Source organism: Pelodiscus sinensis, chromosome 7 (assembly GCF_049634645.1).
Source record: "Pelodiscus sinensis isolate JC-2024 chromosome 7, ASM4963464v1, whole genome shotgun sequence".
NCBI lineage: Eukaryota > Metazoa > Chordata > Testudines > Trionychidae > Pelodiscus > Pelodiscus sinensis.
Window position 1 is genome coordinate 52,557,789 of NC_134717.1, and position 21,756 is coordinate 52,579,544.

General features: G+C 41.1%; 1 protein-coding gene across 4 annotated transcripts in view; it reads right to left on the reverse strand.

Moving 5' to 3' along the window:
- The window catches only part of CALCRL (calcitonin receptor like receptor), a 102,584-nt gene extending 92,230 nt beyond the window's left edge, over positions 1 to 10,354 (reverse strand). For all 4 annotated transcript variants that reach the window (XM_006114813.4, XM_075933773.1, XM_075933772.1 and 1 more), the window contains exon 1: positions 10,085 to 10,354. The gene's annotated coding sequence lies outside the window, so the exon portion shown is untranslated. The remainder of the gene's footprint in view (positions 1 to 10,084) is intronic.
- Positions 10,355 to 21,756: the final 11,402 nt, after the last annotated feature.

Sequence of the window (21,756 nt, forward strand, 5' to 3'; positions counted from 1 at the left end):
GTTCTGTAGATCCTTGAAAAAATCTTAACTTACACACAAAAAATGTTTCTAAGCCCACATAGTTGGGAAGAAAAGTTGAACAGGTAAACTCTAATGATTTAAAATGAGAGTAAATGTAGAAAACGTTTATTTTAAAATGTCATGATTTTTAAAATAATCTCATGATTTTTGGGAGCCTGACTGAGGATTTTGAAGGCATGAACAAGAGAGAGGGAGGGTTAGGAATATAGCATCCTATCCTGACAAAGTAAAGGTATGAAAGCAAATTCACCCTCCAGCTGCTGCCTATCATACTGCATTATCTTTCTGGGGTGATAGTGTTCTTAGCCTACTGTGATAAAATTAATTGGAAATGGGACCTAAAATTATTTCCTGAATCTAGAACCTCTATCTGCTAACTCCACAGCACCAGTAAAATTGCCTTCAAAATATTCAAGTCCCCGCCTCTCCCCCACAAACACACACACTGGAGTGCCTGCCAACCACAGAGAGTGCCATGTCCTTCACTGTGTTGTAATGTGACTCCTGGAAAAGCTTAGCATGCCACCAGATTGGTGTTATCTCTGTATCACTAAATTAAATGTGCCCTGCTGAACTTGATAGGCCAAATCCTGCCCTTGAATGTGTACAAACAGCTCTCATTGAGCTCTTCTTTGTTGTATGTATTTATAGTGCCTAGGAAATAATTTTAGAAAAACAAAGGGTCAGGAAGCTGACCCAGGAGCTAATGCTACAAAGTGAGAGATTCAGGGTTGCTCCTGATCAGACAGAATCTGGCAGTGTTGTAGAGGTGATCCATTCAGCATCTGGGGGAGGGAAAGAACTCCCACTACATACTGCAGTGGCCTCCTAGCCAATATAGGAATGACACTGCTGAAATTTGAAGACAGCCCTATCCACTTCTTTGGGCCAGAACTTAGGTTGTTCCAATGGGAAAAAAAAGTGATAAGAGTCCCGAGAGAATCCTCAGACCCTAAATGGCAGTAGGACAGCCTGTTGGAAAAACACATGAATAAATAAAAGGAGAGCCTGCTCCCAAGGCCTCTTTATTTGGCCTCCCACCTCAACAGTTTTGTGTTACTTCTATAGACAGTTTTATTTCTTTTGAAAACAATGGAACAGGGATTCTCTAAGACCATTTTGCAGCATTTCTATTTTGTGGAATGACATCTCATTTTAATATCAATATTAATCAGGCAGTTCTGATTTAGGAGACACGATAACATGCTCTTTAAGGTAAAAGAAAGAGAACCTTTCATATCTTCATTAGCAGTAAGTAATAGATGAGAAAGCATTATGCAACACCTGGGGAGAATCAGAGCACTCATACTACATTAAGCACATGGTTTTTGTCTGATTGACATCAATGGGTGTTAAGTATATACTTAAATGCAGTGCTGTATCAGGCCAATACGAAGTAAGATGGTACAATAAAGACCACATTTAAAAAAAACAGAAATAATAATAATAACCAAGTGGAACATAATCCCCCCCCCCCCCAAAAAAAAATTGAAGGAGGAATCTTAGCTTTAAAATCTCCTGATCTTACTTGTTATAAACATTCAACCATAATAGCAAACGAATAGCGTCTCCATGAAATATTAAATTAACTAATGAATCTTAGTTGCCAAAAATAATTCCCGTTATAATAGAGAAGTCGGTTCTTAAGAAAGGCTTTTCAAGGATGATGCAATGGGTGTTATTTTCTCCTCCTCATTGTACATTCATTTGCAGAAAAGGTTCTCCTATCCCAGCCCACAGCTAGATGTGAGTTAAGAGCAGACACTTATCTTTTATTTAAAAGAAGAATACAGCAGGCTAGTTTCATGTATATGAGCCAGCATAGGCTAAGCTTTTGGAAGTGTTGTCAAGCTGCCTTGTTAATGCCTGGCAAAATGACTCACTTGAAATCATCACAGCAAAGGAAATGGAACATAATAAAAACGGAACAGGATGGGGGCTGAAAGAGGAAAAAGAGTAGGGAGAGAAAGGAAACAGGACTGTTTAACGCAGCCTGAGGTTACAAGTTCTGTGGTTGTGAAAGATCATTTATATTTAACAGCTTGTAATGGGTTTTGAGGTACCCAGGATTTTGAGTCCCCTTGTCTGCCCCTGTTTCTAGAGAGAGGGCCCTTGCCATGCTGGCTGGGTTTTAATTCCTTAACCTCTCTCTATCTGTTAGCCATTCAAACACTTTCCTTTGGGTTATCCAGCCAGCCCTGTCTTTACCTGGCAGGTGAACAATGGGTCCACCCCAGTTCTTGAATCCTGTTGAAGCATTCCTCTGAGATATCCAGCCCTTGACCCTGGGTCACAATGGTGCACAGTTTACTAGTTCCACTTTAAATCACTGCTCTTGTATAACACACAGCACTTGCAATAAAACTAAAGATGGCATATTTCAGAAAAGGTAGAGATTCTACTAGATACAAGTTCTGAAATAGTTACAATACAAACCAAAATCACAAAACACTTTATTGGGTCTTAACTTATTAACAGTTACTTTTCCTATCTCATGGAATAGGTTTTCCCTCCAAACTTCTGCTGCAGAGCTAGTTGGCCTTACTGAAATCCTTATACATCTTCCACAGGAACACCTCTTCTCCTCAAGAAGTCTTCTCCCTAAAAGGATACAGAGTGCTTTTGCCCTGTAGGTAGGTTGAGTCTCTGTCTGCTGTAATGTTCCTTGTTTGCAGGTCTTTGTGATGGTTTTCCTCTGAAAGTCTTGAGATGAAGCAAGGATAAGCAGTAGAGCCTTGAATTATACTACCAGTGAACCAGAGTGGACAAGCTAAGATGTAGTATCACTGAAACATATTATCCCCTGGTCATTAGCTTTTACTCCAAGTCCATAAAGCATATTTTCAGTATAGTTATATTATTCCTTAACTATTACCCATACATAAATCTTACAATGATTATTAATCTTGCAGACTCTCTAGTGCTACTGTACATGCTATTCTTTATAGATAAATACCCTGAAAGACAAGTATTTGGTGAAGCAAATTTGTCAGGTCTGAGGATATGCATAAACTACACTTACATCAACACTGCAACTGTGTTCTTTCAACAGAAAGTAGAAAGAACGCAGGGTTTTTTTCTGACAGTGGTAAAACTCTTTCTACGAGGAAGAAGCCTTTTTCCGAAAGAGCTCTTTTGGAAAAAGCCATGTGTGGATGAGGAAGAGAGGGATTTTTTTTTTGAAAGAAAAGGCCTCCAGAAAAAGCACAGGTTCCCTGGTGGCCACTTGGTCCACAGCAATCAGAACTTAAATGCGAGATAGCATCCAATGAATGTGGACTCTGTCTTTCGAAAAAGCACATTGCTTTTTCATTGTGTTTTTGCAGTATAGAGTCTCTCTTTCGAAAGAAGTTTTTCCAGAAAATCTCTTCCAGAGAAGCTTCTTCTGAAAGAAGCCTGCACTCTAGACATAGCCCGAGTTGAGAGTTGTTCATACAAAAGAGTGGTCTCTTTGCCCTGTGCACAACACAGCTACAGACTTCTATTGTCAATTGTTCTTAGAACTTTACAACTATCAGCATAACCTTGAGACTCATCAGTCTCTCCTTTAATAATAGCATGTGCACTCTAGTTTCACTTATATGTAGACCAACACATCACAGCATTTGATGGATAGGTTTCTAAAGAAGGCTAGTGAGGCATTCTATTCAGTGTGTACCCTTACATGATCACCTGAGTATAACTTTTCCATCTATCTATGTTCACGTACTATTAACGAGATGATCTGTAGCCTCCTCCATAAAAGAAAGAAACAGCTGCAAAGTGAAGCTTCATCATTTAGATGGGCGGGGAGTTAAAATGTTCAGGAAAATATATTTATTCCGTACAGGAGCAGTAGACATAAAAGAATTCTTTCTGGCAATGCACTGATTGAGAACAACTGTTCTTCTGCCCATTACAATATAAATCTCTGTATAAGCTAAAACCCATCAGAATATAATGAACATATCATATACGGCCCTCAGTAAAACTTTCTCAGCATGACCCTTCTGCCTGCAAAAACATTAAGCTGCCTTTTTTGTTCTAATGAATTGGTGGAATGTTCCTCTATTCAAAATATTTTTACAATGAAACAGCCATAACTATACAAGCTATTATGTCCTTTTGAGCAAAAATTGAATAGAAAACAATGTATAAATTGTCTCTGTGAACATGTTCTCATGATGACCTACAGTAAAGAATCTCATTGGTCCCAGAGGAACTGCAAATGTGTCATTTGTGACACCAACATTTCCATGACTAAAATGAAAATTTGGATTTGTGAGGAAGACTTCTGGAACTTATTGTAAAACTAGTACAAACAATACAGCCTCACGGAAGCTATTTGTTTCTAATAGCTTCCCTGACTCAAACCTGAATTTTGGAGTTGAAATTTCTCATCCTGAACCAGATGTAGATGCATGGGCTTATTTTATCATCATTTGATATTCTGAAGAGGTCATAAGCACTGGCAAGATGGGTATGTAGCAAAAAATTTAATAAAAATCACTTAAGAAACAAAACGGAATGCTCAAGAAATCATTTTGGAAAATGTCTGATAAAGGGAACATTGTTTAATTGTACAGTCTTCTCCCAAATCTCAGCTATTATGCTAGTTTCTAAAATATTTTACACTTTTAGACCCCAGAGTGACACCTGCTGGAGTCAATGAACAGAAAGGTAGATTCTCTCAGTATGCAGAAGGCTGCATGATCATCTCTGAACAGGCATGTTTGTATAGTAAAGTAAGATAGTATAATTTCCTTTCTGTGTATATCAGGTATCCACTGAAATATTCAATCCCATTCATGACAAAACAGGCTAAGGGACTCACTCTTACGAAAGTCATTGAAATACATCAAATGAGAATTATTGGACACAAGATGTTGGAAACACATGACATTTTTTCTGTTATCAGAGACAGATGGGAATAAATATAGTTTCTAAACAAATCAGTCTCTGTAAGAATCTAACTGCAAATGAGATCCCAGTACAATATTTTCATTGGTGTTATGTTATCCCTTTTATACCACCAAAGTATACTGATTAACTAATCATGTAATGAACTCAAATAAATTACTACCTACATTTTCCATAGCAACCATCATCATTATATACACAAAGGAGACAAAAACATAAAAAGTAATTCTAGTTTAAACAATTTCATATTACTACAATTCCTGCAGTTTTCATATGTGGAATTACGACATTTAAGTTCCCTAGATAATGCTGAAAGAAGTGTTTTAATTATTATGGTATCCATGAGACTATTAAGAGTAAAAACAAAGTATTAAATACTAAAGAGATGATTGCTTTACAAATAAAAATGAACATTCTTTAGGGAAAAACGTTTCATCATCACTGTGTTTAATTCATAGTAGTTGGTATTCCAGTGTGAGCCTCACTAAAACAAGCTATATTCTGTAGTCCTTATTCAGACAAAATTCTCCTTAAACTCAGGGGGAATTTGCTTGACTAAGACCTATAGGCTCTAACCATGTATTAATTTATATGTAATAACATTCCATTAGGTGAGTAATTGTCGGTTATGGTTTAATGATGCCCCATGCAATCTGAACTTCTTGGACCAAATCTTCAACTAGTATAAAATGGGACAGTTCCTTTGAGTTCAGTAGAGATATGCTGATTTACACCATCTGAGGTTCATTAAAAGCCTTGATTAGTTTAAGTCAAGGCATTTTTAATTTGGTTCATTTTTCAAAATAATGAATTTCAGCTCTATCTTATCCTTAGGAAGCTACTTTAAATTAATCACTTTAGTCCTACTGGACAATATACGCTATAGCAATGATTACAAGTGTTTGTATAGAGGTAGGGCAGCAAAAGGAATAGCTTTTCTGGGAAAATGTAAACACCCGTAAACAAGTCAAAGAAACCAAAGGCAGATATGCATGAGAAATAATTGGGAAAACAAGCCTGACTGAAAATGCAGAAGTTAACTCTTCCAAGTCTGCCTCTTTTTCAAGAATAGGCCAAAGAAAATGCTGCAAAAAGCAAAGATATTTGATGAAAACTAATTTAATTAATGATTATAATTCTAGATTGTTTTGATTTTTCTAAACAAAAATTAGATAAGGAATGTCTAATTCCTGCTTCTCTCTGTGTAATGTGTATCTATTATATTGAGAATAGCTGACTAGAAAATAAGATAATGTAGAGAATTTTAATTGATGTTACCAACTAAATACAATTTAAAGAGAAAGGGGTTTGAACATTAATGGAACAAATTCTCCATATTTACCTGGTTTATTAGTATAAACAACCAAAAACAGCACAGTATTCAATTTCAAATATCGATACTTGTGCCTTTTCTGAAGAATACAGGAATGGAATGGACGAACTGAATTCAAACAAATTTGCATGACACCCTTTTAAAACAGAATTTCTTTGATTATTTCAGAAAGCATTAATCCGATCATAAATGAAAAACAGTATGATACAGACAACAATGTGGGTGACGGGAGGGATCACGTGAGGATTACCTGTTGTGATCTCTCCCTCTGGGGCATCTGGTATTGGCCACTGTTGGCAGACAGGATACTGGGCTAGATGGACCTTTGGCTTGACCCAGTATGGCCGTTCTTATGTTCTTATGAAACAAAAAACATATCAGGTTTTGTTCATTTGAAAAATATTTTCCTCATAAAATCAAGTGCATTCTGGCTGTAGAATTATTCACTTGTTCCTAAGCTCAATGTTATGGTACAATAAATTTCAAAATTCTGGCACATTATATATTTAAGTCTTAAGCATTTCCTTTCCTAAGCCTAAGTCAGGTGTTTTCAGTTCACATACTTATTAAGCAAGTACACTTTTTGATTTAAGGTTGCTAAAACACCAATGACAAGTTACTGTACAAGCTTTTACAGCACAGGTGAGTCTGGGCTCTGAATTTTTTCCAATATTCTGCATAAATTCATATGACAACTAAACAGTATGCATAAAAGGGATTTTTCTATGAGAAACAAGAAAACTGTAACCAAATGCAGAGAAGAGAACAACTCCCTTGAGAAAGCTTAAATTAAATAGCTCATGAAGTAGCACAAGGTTATTTAATAGTTACTATCACACTTTTGAAATATATGTTAAATATCCCTGCATATACTTAATACTCATTCTTTACTATTGAAAACAGACTAGGCTCAGTATTTCTTAGGGGATGTTATTGAAAAATTCAAATAAGTTTGGCCTTATGTGATTTATGAAAGCTTTGTGAACCCAACTGTATAGAAACCTTACACACATGAGAAGTTCTACTGTAGGCAACAGAACAAAAATGTGTTAAGGGAAATAGCCTTCCATCTGTGCTGCAGTTAATTCCTCAGCACAACAGATCTATAACTATAACATGCGTACCTTTGGTGAAATGCTGGTCAGTGGAAGAACACTCGTGGACTTCAATAGGGCCAGGATTTTCTCTATTGTACCAAATCAGAAAAGACAAATCTTGCCTTTCTAAAAATTGAGCAGAACTTCCACTGAAGTCAACCCTTAACTTGAAATAAGCTATGAAATGTGTGCTACTCAAATTGCATAGCTTGTTTTGATGTTATTTCAAAATTAAGTGCTATTCTGAAATGTTCCTTATCCCTCGGGCAATGAGGTTTACAGGGACGTTGGAATAGTGAGCCCATTGTATTTTGATATAACGGGCTTGCTTTTAAGATGTGGAAAAGCTATTTCAGGATACCGGAGGAATCTTGAAATAGCTCCACTGTGTAGAAGTAGCCAGAGTGTGTTTGGGTTGAATCACAGAACAAAGTTTCATTTGGTTTGAAGAATATGGATGTTGAGCCCCATAGGTTTGGGTCTGTATTTGGTTCTGCCCATGGTTCATAGTCAGGTAGACTTAATACTTTTCTTTTGTACCTCAAGTCTTTTGAGTCAAACTGCTCTGCATGACTGTTTGGTTATTGCCTATAAAATACGCTAATCGTTTTAGATTACGTCCCTGCTCCTGCAAACACTTATACCCGTGCTCAAAGATGCACATGTGAGTAGCCCCACTGAAATCTCTGGTACTATGCACTTGTGCAAAGTTAAGCTGGTGAAGGATTGGAGCCTCAACCATTATCTGAAACAGTTGCTGAATCCAATTATTTCTAGTATTCAGTTAATTAAAACATTGGCACTTGTCTATTTTTTATTGTTTGATTTTATAAACGCTACATGGCTTTTGTCCCACATCTACTGCCAAAGCAAGATCAAGAATTTGGGATTCATCCTGGAACCACTGAGAGTATGACCTCATTGGAAGCAGAATCTTGTGATTAAATACAGTAACAGCCTAAAACACGATGCCTAGAGTAGATAGTATTAACATGGCTGAACTGCTACATACATTGCACGTGCAAAATATATGAAGTAATATGTAACATACAGCTGACCACATCCTTCCCATTGCTGCTGGTTTCTCTGTGTTATTTTCTTTAAAGCAGTGGTTTTCAACTGGGGTTTGCAGACAATGTCTAAAGGGTCAGAAAGAGACTAATACTAAAAACAAACTGAACAGAATTCTACTATGTGTGCAGGCAATAGATTTCTGAAGAGGTATGCAGCTCCAAAGATTTTAGGGGTCTGAAAATGAAAAAAGGTTGAAAATCATGGCTTTAAAGAAAGATACAACCACTAAAGCCAACTATCAGTCATTCTGATCTAGATTAATGTAACTCCTCTCATTTCAATGGATTTACTCTAGATTTAGAGACAGTGTAGCTGAGAGCATGACTGAGCCATTTAAAAAGCATCATGCTTAATTGTTAAATCCCCCACAGTTGCAAATGTGTGACTAGGTTCCCTGACATACGTAGATAATCTACTGCAAATGAGATCGGAGACTGATACCAGGTATTAAACATAAATTTAATAAAGGTAAAAAATAGTAACAAGACAGTTACTTCTATGACTTTCCTGTATTAATACCCTCCAAATGTGACCAGGGGACTAACTGAATTGCAGGGAAATGTCTCATTATATCTTAGATGAACACTGCTGCTGATATTATTTCTGCACATAGACCTCCAGTACTAGCATACATGTTCATGCAGGTTTTACCTCTAATGATCCATGACTTCATCTCCCCCCATCATACTTACACACACATGCAGCAGCTGACTAACAAAGGTAACTATCATAGGAATGTTGCTTCATGGATACAGACAGGAAATACTAGTCTAAATTAGAAAGTTTAATCCTCTCTTAAGGCAAACAAGATAGATAATGTCGGTGTAATCCTTTATACTAAAACGCTCACACTCCTATCATACATTTCCAGTCTGCTATAATGCAATGGCTTAATAAGTGGGGGGGGGGGGGGGGGGGGGGAGAGGGGGAAGCACTTTTTAAACAGATCAACATGGGAGGAAAAACAAAAATAACACTCCCTCCCTCCAAACAAACACATTTGGTGTGGAAAGGAAACCTTGGGGGAAAAAAAGAAGAAAAAAAGCTCATGAAAACCTGATTGACAAACACCAAGTTTTTGCTTAAAAATAACAAAATTCTTTTAAATTCTGTTATAAAGCAAAAAGGAGTCATTCTGGCCCATAATCTCTTTCTCCTGTACAATAACTATGATAGTGGTACTAGAAGAAAATCCAATTTAGAAAACTGCTCTGCATTTATCACTGAATTCTTCCTCTCTTGGAAGAACCCCAGTTGTCCTGATTAGTCTTAAGGACAATTTCCCAACCAGTAAAGCCCTAATCCTCTCCAGATGCAAACACTGAAATCTGATCAGCTAATATCAGAGTTTCTAAAAGAATCCTGTAAGTGCTGACTTGCATGTCTTATTTGTATCATCCTTTTTACTAGTCCAACTTTTGATTACTATTTCAACAGTATCAGTTATAAAATCAGCTCAGCATATGTGCACCGATAACAAAAGCATAGACCTTTTTTTTCTCATAGCTCTGTCTCTGCAGATTACCAACATGCTGAGAATAAAAACCAAGCAGTTTCTCCCTATAATATTAATAATATCTCTTTTAACAATTACATCAGATGCCTCAGGAATATCATTCATCTTTAATAATACAGTAAATCTCTTTTAATATGTACTCACCACACACAATTCCTTTGGAAAAAAATCAAATAAATTCTTGGATTGCAACTGGATATTCCCCTTCCAATTTATTAAAGAGTGTGATTTCACCTTTCCCTGCCCACAGTAAGGTGGAGAATGGTAAAAGAACTACAATCTAATCCTGCGAGCTGGGTATAATCCAGTTTATCTGAGCTTGATGTTTTTAAAGGGGTTACTCTGGTCTTCTGTGGAGAGAGGAATTGCTCTGAGGAAAACTGGAAGGGTTGTCAGATTGTAAGTGATCAGCAGTAGAAGGGAAACATCAGAGCTTCCTGTTACATCACTCTGACCCCGCCTGCATTTAGTATTAAATTACTTTCTTTCTCAAATAGCACATCCCCAGAAAGCAGTGCTCCTCTAATATTTCAAGACAAGAACAGGAGGTAGCCTGAACACTGACATGTTTCATGTGGTATCCAAAATGCATTGTTCCTGGTGAAAGCTATTTTACTTTCACCTTCACTGAGATTTGCTGAAACTTGCCATCCAGATTAACTAGTGTCTGAAGCCGAATGTGAAATTGTTCATTCTGTTCCCAAACCAGGGCTGAATTAATTGTCTTTTCACATATCCACTCAGTAGGGCATGCCCAGCTTAAAACTAGTTCCAGATAAATAAACCAACCTAAATCTTTACTCATAAACAAAGAATATAGAACAATAGATGCATTCCTCCTTACAAACTCATTGACCTGTCTCTGACAGGATCCTTTCTACAGAGGACAGCACTGTATATTGCTTTATATGCACTTGACTGTTAAATGCTGAGAGATATAACCAGAACTAATTACATATTTGAAGACTAAAATTATGTTAAAGATCAGAATCAAATCTCCACATTCAGACAAATATTAAATTAAAACTACCAGATTGTTCCTGTCTCAGCCATTTTTTTAGAAGAAAAAAAATTGCCCAAAAGAGAAAATATTAAGGTAAAATAAAATAAGTGGTTGTGTGGATAACTGCTTTCTTTAAAAAAAAGCCCTGTTTGCGTTCAAGAACATAAAACTTTAAGAGTCTCAAATCAACCAACATTTTGAAAATGTAAATATCAGTGAGGTAATACAAAACAAATGGGAGTTTAGACTCTTAGGCTCCAATCTTACTCTCTCACACAAATAATCTCATTGAATTCAATGAAACACACACCTGTGTAAAGATGTCATGAGGTAAGTATTTGCAGGATTGTGACTTTAACAGCCGTTTAACTCATTTGCACCTATGTGTCACAGAGGTTTTAAATCCATTTGAGAATTGTTCAAGAATAAAGTAGCATTAATGTATGTCTTTTGAAACAAAAACACAGTCAGACAAAGAATTGATATGCTAAAATTCTGTCCAATTCAGCCAGAAATAAAGATGATACTGGGTGTGATTCTGAACTCTCAAGATGTAAATAAAAAATAATTTCACTCAGAAAAATAATGTTGCCTTATATTTTTAAAAGGAAGTGGTATCATGAAAATATGGAAGCTCCTAGACCCACTTCTCTAGCAGGACTGCTCTGGGCTAGAAGGAACTAGAAAATAAGGAGAAGCAATTTATATCTGAAACTTTGTATGGACCCAACATTCTGGTCATCTGAAGAAGTGGGCTATGCCCACGAAAGCGCATGATACCATCTACATGTTTTGTTAGTCTTTAAAGTGCTACCAGACTATTCCTTTGTAAAGTTTATATATATATATATATATATATATATATATATATATATATATATATATATATAGTAACTTCATTACAACAGTTTTGTGCGCCAAAGTTTTCATACATTTCTGCCAAAACATACCAAGTAACACTATTTGAATCAACCAAGCATTAGAGACAAGACACAAAATAGTTCTTATAGTATGATAAAAGCTATGAACTATACTAGAAAAACCTTTTTAAACAGGTGCAGGGGAAACATTCTAGCTATCTATTAGACTGTGATATGTGTAGTGTAAAGCTGCCATCTAGTGTTCAGCATTCACCCATACATATTACATTAGTCATGAGCAGAAATATGAAGACAAAACACATGCTGTTCATATTTTATTTTCCTTCTGATTAAAAATATGAACTACCTACAGACCAATGAAAGATTATTTTGATAGATTTCCAATTTGTTTTGCTCTACTTTAGGTTTACTAAATGCTCTGCTGTAGGTTCAGAAAAATAATGCTACAACATTGGTGCTTTTTAAAAAAAAAACCTCCAAACTCGAAGTTGACTGATCTCTAAAATGTGCACAGTTTTATAGAAAAAAAGCCTGAGAATTTTCATTAATTATTTCCTGAAATCTTTCTATATTTCATTTTATTTTAAATGAATCCAATTGTAAAATAAAAATAACAACTTAAGGAAATAGCTGTAAAGAGCAAACTTTACTTACAAGTAAAGTTAATAAACAGGAACACCCTGAATCTGTAAGGGCAGAGATCTTATTTAAATAAATGTACTGGTTCTTATAGTAGGTGTAATGATTGTGGAAAAAGGAATGGATGGAACAGAGGGAAAAAGCTGGAGGGAGAAGAGGATGAAAAGAAAAATACATAGAATGGAGGAAAGGGAATACAGATGATAAAAGTAGTAAAAGTGATGAGGTGAATATGTTAAGAGAATTTAGAGTATGTTAAGATAATGGTTATTTTGAAATAGTGTGGATGTTCAGCTGCTGTTATTTCGAAATAATTGGCCTCCAAAGGCCTCTCACAGCTGCACTTGTGGCCACTCTGGCCACACCCTGACAACTCTACTGCTCCTCTTCTCCTGCAGAATTTAAAGCCACAGGCAGAAGGGAAAGGGTTTGTGGCACCAGGCAAGCCCTGCTAGCCGAGTCTCTCTCAGCACCCTGCATTAGAGGAGCCATGGCATATCCCAGCGCTCCCTGTGCACCTCATGTAGCTGCCAGCATGTCTGCAGCATCCTTTAATGCCACTGGCCAGGGGCAAAAAAAGGCACCAGCCTGGACTGGTGTGGAGATCCTGGATCTCATCGATCTCTGGGGTGAGGAGACCAAAATCCAGCATCTCCACACCAAGAGGTGCAATGGAAACATTTATAGTTGGACAACCACCAGCCTTATGGACAAAGGGCACACCAGAACCCAGGACCAGGTCTGAATGAAAATTAAGGCGCTCTCCCAGGCCTCCTGGCCACAAAGGCCAGGAAGCAAAGTTCCCACTCTGGGGCAGCACAGCACACCTGCCACTTTTATGAGCAGCTGGATGCCATCCTTGGAGGTGGGCCAGTCACCCCACCTCAACATCACTTATTTCAGTCAGGACATGCCCGGCATCAGCCTCCATGAGGCGGAGTTGTGGAGGAGGAGGAAAAAAAGGAGGAGGAGCAAGCTAGCCAGGACACCATGCCCGCCATCCAAGAAGTCATCATCAACTTGGAACCAGTCCACCACTCCTAGGATGCTTCCCAGAGCTCAGATGAACCTGGGGAAGGAACTTCAGGTGAGTTCTATCGCTTTCCATGAGGGGGCAGGCAGTGGAATGGGAGGAATTGCACACTCCTCACTTGGCCTTCTCAGCCTGGGGTGCGCACAACAGCCTGTGCACATGGAGTACCAGTCTGGAGCACTCAACCCCATGATGCTCTCACATAAGAACCCCTCACTCCTTCTCATAAGGTTCCCGTACTGGCCTGCCGTACTCTGGACTCCGTGACCGGACACCTTCCAACAACAAGCTACCACTAATGAGGCTGGGAACACACAGAAGTACAGAACAGAACACAAGCTCATGCCTGCACTCGGTCAGAATGTGTTCCATGTCAAGTGCGGTAGGATGGCATTGATGGTCTTGACGACTTATAGAATCATACATACATAAAATCATACGGTTGGAAGAGACCTCATCAAGTCCAAACCCCTGGTCAAAGCAAGACTAATCCAAACTAAATCATCCCAGCCAGAGCTTTGTCAAGCTTTGTCACCAACTGTGGATTGCCCCAGGCCAAACTGGTTCTCCATGGATTGGTAGCTGTTCGGTATGGCAAACTTCCATAGGGTGATGGTGACATGCTTCTGGAGGGGATGGAAGGTGTCCTGTTATTTGAGGGATGGGGCAAGACATTCACAGACCTCCAGGAAGGTGGCTTTCTGTATGCAGAAGTTCTGAAGATGGTCTTCCCATCGCTGCGGGATGATGGGGTCCCACACGTCAGAACTGGCCTCCCTCCACCAGAAGTGGCATTCCATAGTGTGCATTGGATTATGGATTATTTGGTGCATTAGGAGCACCAGGGCCTTGGTAAAGAGATCCTGTGGTCCAGGCTGGTTGTTTTGGTCCTGAATCACCATGTGGGCTATGTGGATCAGCTGTATCATGAGGTGCAGCACAAGGCCGGTGAGCCTAGCACTGCTTTGCAGTAGCTTTGGCTCCGCTTTGGAAATGCTGTGGCATCTTGCAAGGGCAAGCAGAGCATGTGGTGTGAGTTTGGTGTCCCACAAGGGGGTAGGCAGTGGAGAAGTGGCACATGAGATGCGGCTGTAAAGAGGAGCCCCTTTAAGTATGAGTCTCAGCTAGCCTCAGCAAGCAGCTACAGGAAGTGATTGCTTTCCTGGTGCCCTCTGAGAAGTGCTTCTGGAGGCTTTAAATGCAATGCAGGTTCCAGTAACTCTGGAGACACTATTTCAAAATAATTCTGAACTATTTTGATGGTGCCTTGTGGTAAGGATGCACTATTTTGAAATAGGTATTTTGGGAGTTATTTCAAAATAACTTATTTTGAAATTTTGTACTGTAGACATGTCCTTAGATACTTGAGGAATACATAGGGGAAACTGAGGCACCCGCTGTATTCAGACAAAACACTAGGAACATTCCCACTTCATCACAGTTTCTTCCTCTGAGTTTAGTTGTTCTGAAGGTATCACACCAAGTGGAGGAAGAGTTGACATGTGAATGGGAGAGGAGAATAAAAGGAAGATCTGTAATGTAAATTATATTAGGACACAAGGAGACCATAGTGGCTTTTCTTTAGAAAGATAAATAGCCAATAAGGAATTACTTTATGAGGACATGAATACCATAAGTTACATTGGACGTTAGGAAAGAATTCCTTACGGCTTATGGAAACAGGGTAAGTGGAGGTAAACTGTAGTAACACTTCCTCTCTGCCTGCTGTGTACCGAAATCCTACACATCCAAAGACAGAAGATGGTTCATGGCCCTATTGAAATCAAGGGGAGTTTTGCCACTGACTTCTATGAGGCCAGGATTTTACTCCAGCTGTGAATTCCTGTCTGTCTGAGAATGCGCAGCTCCTTCTTCCAGATGGAAACACAGGATACTGCAGAGTCACTTAACACTATTGATCCTACTCTTCGATTAATTTATTCCTCTTGTTTCTAATGGAGTCAGATTCTCCAGGCTGCTGTAATTTATGCCGAGCATGGGATCAACCCTGAGTGACTGTGGAAGAACACACTGAGCTTCACACCCTCTCTGCACCCTCTCCCCCTGTGGTGCAAAGGGTTGCTTTGATACATAGCCCTTATTTTGCATACTTACTGCAATGTTCTCATACTTATTGCTTATAAAGCAGTAACTGGTCCTCTTCAGGCTGAAAGAAGCATGATAAATGTGTAATACCAATCTTATTATTAATACAATTATAAGAACAATGGGCCAAGATAATGTCCTAAAAGCTCCTATGTAGTCTCTGCAAGCTGTGTGCGTGGCAGGCATTGTTGATCAGCACATGGTAGGGCTGATATGAAAGCAAAGGTGAGGTTAGGAAAGAAATGAGTGAACGTCTTCTCCCATCAATACAGCAGAGCTCAAGGCAGAAATGAAGAAGAGTCTTCGCTTCTCCTCCCCTCCTCCAATAGAGGGAATGTCCCTTTAAGCAAGCTTTGAAGGACAGTCAGCAGCTGGAGAAACCTAATTGCTCAAATTCCTAAGGGTAGTGTGGGAAGAGAATGAAGTGATTTTGTTTCAAACAGGGAAATAGATCCTACAGGGGCTCCATGAGCAGTGTTCCCTGTAAGCTGTGCTCTTGTGTAGTTGTACAGCAGAGATTCCAATGCCACCCATCTGATTAGCAGAGCACCCACAGCTAAGTTTGTGTTTCTCTAGGTGTTGCACATTTGCTTGCTTCTTAATGCACATAACAAAACTTATTCTGCACATGGATAGGAAAAATCTATGCATGGATGGAAAAAATTAGAGGGAACACTGTCTCTAGGGTCAGCTAATCAGAAAATAGCATCAGTTTTGTATATTACAAATATTTCATCTTTTGAAATATATCATTCTAAGCATTTGGGGATTTTTACTACGTACTGGCCAACTCTGCAAGCACTCACTACTGCGCATAGTGTTTGCTATGAGTTGGTGCATCATGTAGGAAGCGGTGTTGGCTTTAACTTCCCAGAGAGAGCACAACGCTCCAAACCCTTGTGAGAATGAGTGGAAAGGCCAGACACAAAGGGAGATAGGGTGTTGAGAATACTTCAAGACCATCCATTCCTTCCTTGGGCTGCCTGAACTCTGTCTCTTAACTGCAAGCTGATCCATATAGATCTTTTCATTAGGGCTACTCACAGTAATAAGCACTGTGCAATCCAGGAATGGATCCATTCTCTGGATCACTTTCCCAAGTGAATAGCTGCCCTCCTTATTAGGCAGAAGAGGGAAAAGATTCAAAAACAGACAATTCCTTCATTGGCTCGTTAGTGGTGTGAATTCATCAAACTGATGTTCTGCCAAACAAAGTGAGCCATTTAATTATGAAGCTTTTAAAATAGTATTTCACATTATAACAAAATATCCCCGTTAACTCTTCCATTTACTACTATGTTAAAAATTCCAGATGACCACATAAAGATAAAAGAAAGAAGAGAACAAGGTATCAGGAAAACTCATGGTTATTTTATTTTTAAAAGACAACAGGGCTAGTAACATTGCAAACAAAGTTAGCAGATTTGCACGTTTATAAAAACTATACAGTAATGATAGAGATTCAGATAAAGTGAAAGTTTGATTTCGGTTCAAAGTATTGCTGTGAAAGTGAAAGTTTGATTTCTGTTTTGGACTGAAGAAGCATAAACATTTAATCCACTTGTAATATATTTTCTTAGTACAGGCAGTCCCCGAGTTATGCGGATCCGACTTACGTCGGATCCGCAGTTACGAACGGGGCACTTCCTCTCCCTGGTCTCGAGCAGACCAGGGAGAGGAAGCAAAGCGGCGGCAGAAAGCGCGGCCAGCTGACAGCCCAGAAGCGTCTGGGCTGTCAGCTGGCCGCGCGCTCTGCTCTGCTCCCCTCCCCCCCTCTGCAGACCAGGGGGAGGGGGAGCAGAGCGGAGCACGCGGCCAGCTGACAGCCCAGATGCGTCTGGGCTGTCAGCTGGCCGCGCGTTCCGCCGCTCTGCTGTGCTCCGCTCTGCTCCCCCTCCCCCTGATCTGCAGGGGGGGGGGGAGCAGAGCGGAGCACGCGGCCAGCTGACAGCCCAGATGCGTCTGGGCTGTCAGCTGGCCGCGCGTTCTGCCGCTCTGCTCTGCTCCGCTCCGCTCTGCTCTGCTCCCCCTCCCCCTGGTCTGCAGACCAGGGGGAGGGGGAGCAGAGCGGAGCACGCGGCCAGCTGACAGCCCAGATGCGTCTGGGCTGTCAGCTGGCCGCGCGTTCAGCCGCTCTGCTGTGCTCCGCTCTGCTCCCCCTCCCCCTGATCTGTGGGGGGGGGGGAGCAGAGCGGAGCACGCGGCCAGCTGACAGCCCAGATGCGTCTGGGCTGTCAGCTGGCCGCGCGTTCTGCCGCTCTGCTCTGCTCCGCTCTGCTCCCCCTCCCCCTGGTCTGCAAACCATGGGGGGGGGGGAAGCAGAGCGGAGCACGCGGCCAGCTGACAGCCCAGACGCGTCTGGGCTGTCAGCTGGCCGCGCGTTCCGCCGCTCTGCTCTACTCTGCTCCCCCTCCCCCTGGTCTGCAAACCTGGGGGACGGGGAGCAGAGCAGAGCAAAGCCGCGGAGCCCGAGGGCAGCAGGATAGCCACGGCGCGTCTGGGCTATCCCGCTGCCCACGTGTTCCGCCGCTTTGCTCCCCGTCCCCCTGGTCTGCAGACCAGGGGGACGGGGAGCAAAGCAGAGCAAAGCCACGGAGCCCGAGGGCAGCAGGATAGCCACGGCGCGTCTGGGCTGTCCCGCTGCCCCCGTGCTCCGCGGCTTTGCTCCGGACGCCTGTGGTACAGCAGCTGGGGCGCTGCCGGTTGGTCCCGTAGTGCCGCTCTGGGTGCCACTGGACCAACCCAGCAGCACCCCAGCTGCTCTGCCCCAGGTGTCCCCTAGTCAGCAGCTGCTGAAAATGACCAGTGGCTGACTACAGGAAGCCCCTGCCCCGGGCTTCCTGGAATCAGCCGCTGATCAGTTTCAGCAGCAGCTGACTTGGGGATGCCTGGGGTTCTTAAGTTGAATCTGTATGTAAGTCAGAACTGGCGTCCAGATTCAGCCACTGTTGAAACTGATCAGTTTCAGCAGCGGCTGAATCTGGACGCCAGTTCCGACTTACATACAGATTCAACTTAAGAACAAACCTACAGTCCCTATCTTGTACGTAACCCGGGGACTGCCTGTACATGCTGGGGCTCCTGGCACTGGCCACTGTGGGAAGACAGGATAGATAGACCTTTGGTCTGACCAAGAGTGTTCATTATGTAAATACAGGCAGTCCCCGGGTTACGTACAAGATAGGGTCTGTAGGTTTGTTCTTAAGTTGAATTTGTATGTAAGTCGGAACTGGTACATAATGTAGGCGAAACTCTAGCCAAACATTTCTCCAGAGCTCAGTTTTATTCTCCCACACCTCACTTCCCTCAGTCCTTTATTCTCAAGCTGAGGTGTCTGCTGAGAAAAGCCGCTCCGCGTCTCCCTGGTTTGCTGGAGGGAGCGCTAGCTTCACGTCTCCCTGGTCTGCTGGGGGGAAGCAGCTAGTGCGGGGTTGCCTCACCCCATTTGTAAGTAGGGATCTGATGTAAGTCGGATCCATGTAACCCGGGGACTGCCTGTAATAGGTAAAACCAACATTTGGCTGATTTACATGCTACTGAAAGTTTTATTGGTTTAAGCTTCTTTACTGTCTCAGCACTGAAAATGGTGACAATCCTGGGGTCCAGTAGCAGCCTGGAAGGAGGGCAACTCCTGAAATGCAAAATCCCTTTGTGCAGACTTGATGAAAAAGAAAGTATTGTCCCTAAGAAACCTAAGTGTGGACAACGCAAATCCAGCTTAAAGCTGCTGGTAGTTTGAGAACTGTCCTCTTACCACTAAAAAACTGGGGTCTGATGTTCATATACACTAAGGCTACATCTACAATGTGCATTGTTGAGCAAGAAGATATGCAAATGAGGTGAGGTGATGAATACTGCCGCACCTCGTTTTCATACCTAATGAACTGCCATTTTTGTGGAAGGGTCTTTTGTGTAAGGAGGAGCTGTCTACACTGCTCCTTCTTGCGCAAAAAAACCCTCTTGCGCAGGAGCTGTTTTTCCTGAAAATAAGCAGCAGAACGGTTCCTGCACAAGAGGGGTTTTTTGCACTAGAAGGAGCAGTGTAGACAGCTCCTTCTTGCGCAAAAGCCCCTTCTGCAAAAATGGCGGCTCATTAGGTATGCAAATGAGGCACGACAATATTTATTGCCGTGCCTCATTTGCATATCTTCTTGTGCAACAATGCACAGTGTAGACATAGTCTTAAGGGTCCCTTAATACTGCTCTGGCAATGTAATTGTGTCTTAAAGGGAGTATACATTATATTGGCTAAGTGGTATAATGGCCTACAGTATAAATGAGAACCAGGCCCAGCTACGGGGAAAATTACATTTTTGAGCTTAGCATACAGCTTCAGGATGATATCTCTGATGATCTCACACACTGTGCAGGATTCTGATGGCTGACAAATAGTGCTTGGGTGGGAGCACTCCAAGACAGAGAAAGATGCTACAGGAAGTGGTCCTGGCAATTCAGCAGGGGCAGTTTTTCCTGTGAGCTAGTATGAAGCTAACAGCTCAGAATGCTGAGAGGAGGGTGGGGGTCACAGCGCTGCTGGAGGCCCTCATTTGCAGAAGAAATGAAAAACTAAGATTCTGTCTCCTGCTATTGTGCATATCACTATATTACAGCGATTGAACAAGACAGTTCTGATACATACAGTTAAAATCAGTGGGCATTTAGCCTGAGTAACTGTGCAAACTCAAGCGGTCTGACTCCACTTATCATTACTAACTTGCCCATTTGTCTAATATAGTGATGTGCTCCAATCCAATGCAGTTCATAATCTACAGAGTTTATTGCTAAACTTCCTTATATAATACTGAATCTGTTTCTCATTCTAGGTTTGATTTAATGTATTTTCATCTGATTTTTCCAGTGTATGTTAAAATTAAAAAGTAACTCTTTTACTGAATCTTTCATCCAAAGATCCTAACTTGCTTCTAGGACTGAGGCGTGCATCCATAACCTAATTGCTAGGGCAAGTTATGCAGTTAGTGACATCAGCTTTGACCTGAAGTAAGTGAAATCAGAATCAGACCCATTAGGACCATAAAACAAATTACACATGCGGAGAAATGAGACGATTGATTTTGACTAGTTAGTGATTCTTAGGTCCTCACAGGGTTTTATATAAGAGACAAGAATAAGGTTTCATATTTTCCAGGGAATATTTCAGTCCTACTAGCATTTTTCAAAGCAGGCAATAGCACAAAATGCAGCAGTTGACAAACAGTAAGACAAGCACCGGTTCCTGAAATCACTCAGACTATTCCTACCAGACAGAAGAATGGTTCTCAGGCTCCAGTAGTAACCGTGTATGTAGTAGACAGGGGTTCAGTTCCCTCTTCTGAAATTATTTTCTGTGTGACTTGAACCAGCAGTCACATACGGCCAGGTATTTAAGTACCAAAAGAAGCAGATAGACACCTAATGAGATGTTTCCAAGGTCATATTTGCATTGTTAGGCACTAGAATAACTGTAAAGACATGGTCTTAATTTCTCTCTGTTTCAGTTCCCTCTCTGTAAAACAGGGATAAAAGCAATTTCGCAGAGTTATCATTAGGAAAGATACATTTAGGAGTGGGAGGAGCTCATATATCATGGAACTAGGGCCATATAAATTAAAGATAAATATTTGGAAAACCAGCTCATCTATATATACATTTTAGAGATTTGTGTGCCTTTTTGTCTGTGAATCTGTCCATCCGTATGTGAGTCTGTTTGTTCAAGAATTCCTCCTAAACGGTAACAGCTAGGACCATCAAATTTGGTATTCAGCTTCCTCTGATCCTAACTTAAAGAATTTCAGGGTTTGCTTGTGCCAGAAAAGCAGGATGTGGCTGGAATTTGATTGTTTTCCATAACATGGAAAGGGAGGGGACTGATCAGAGGGCTGTGATACTGCATAGTAACCACTTGGGGCAGCAAGTGTGTGGGACAGCTATCTTGCAGAGTGACCAGGAAGTGAATGGCCAGATGAGGATGAGGCTTGCCATCTTGCCAGCCACTAGCCCAGGTAAGTGACTCCGTATCTCAAATCCCTCTCCCCTCCGGCCCTCAGCCCCAGTGCCAGACCAGGGGTGGGAAGTCCCACTGACTCCATTACCATGCCCCAGGAACTTCAGCCTGCCATCCAGCACCACCAGGCTGCTCAGCACAGCTGTGGGAGCC